Here is a 306-nt window from a genome sequence, read left to right as displayed (position 1 = left end):
GGTGCACGAAATTGTGATCATCAATGGCGCCATCAACATGGTACACTCAATTACAATCTCAACTCTTTATCACAACTTCACACAACTAACCAGCAAGTCACTGGGTCGTCCAAGTAATAAACCTTACGCGAGTAAGGGTCGATCCCACGGAGATTGTTGGTATGAAGCAAGCTATGGTCATCTTGTAAATCTCAGTCAGGCAGATTCAAATGGTTATGGAGGACCAATGATAAAACATAAAATAAAGATAGAGATACTTATGTAATTCATTGGTGAGAATTTCAGATAAGCGTATGGAGATGCTTT

Source organism: Arachis duranensis, chromosome 1, assembly GCF_000817695.3.
Source record: "Arachis duranensis cultivar V14167 chromosome 1, aradu.V14167.gnm2.J7QH, whole genome shotgun sequence".
In the NCBI taxonomy this organism is placed as follows: domain Eukaryota; kingdom Viridiplantae; phylum Streptophyta; class Magnoliopsida; order Fabales; family Fabaceae; genus Arachis; species Arachis duranensis.
The sequence above is the reverse complement of the archived record's forward strand: the minus strand, read 5'-3'. Positions refer to the sequence as shown.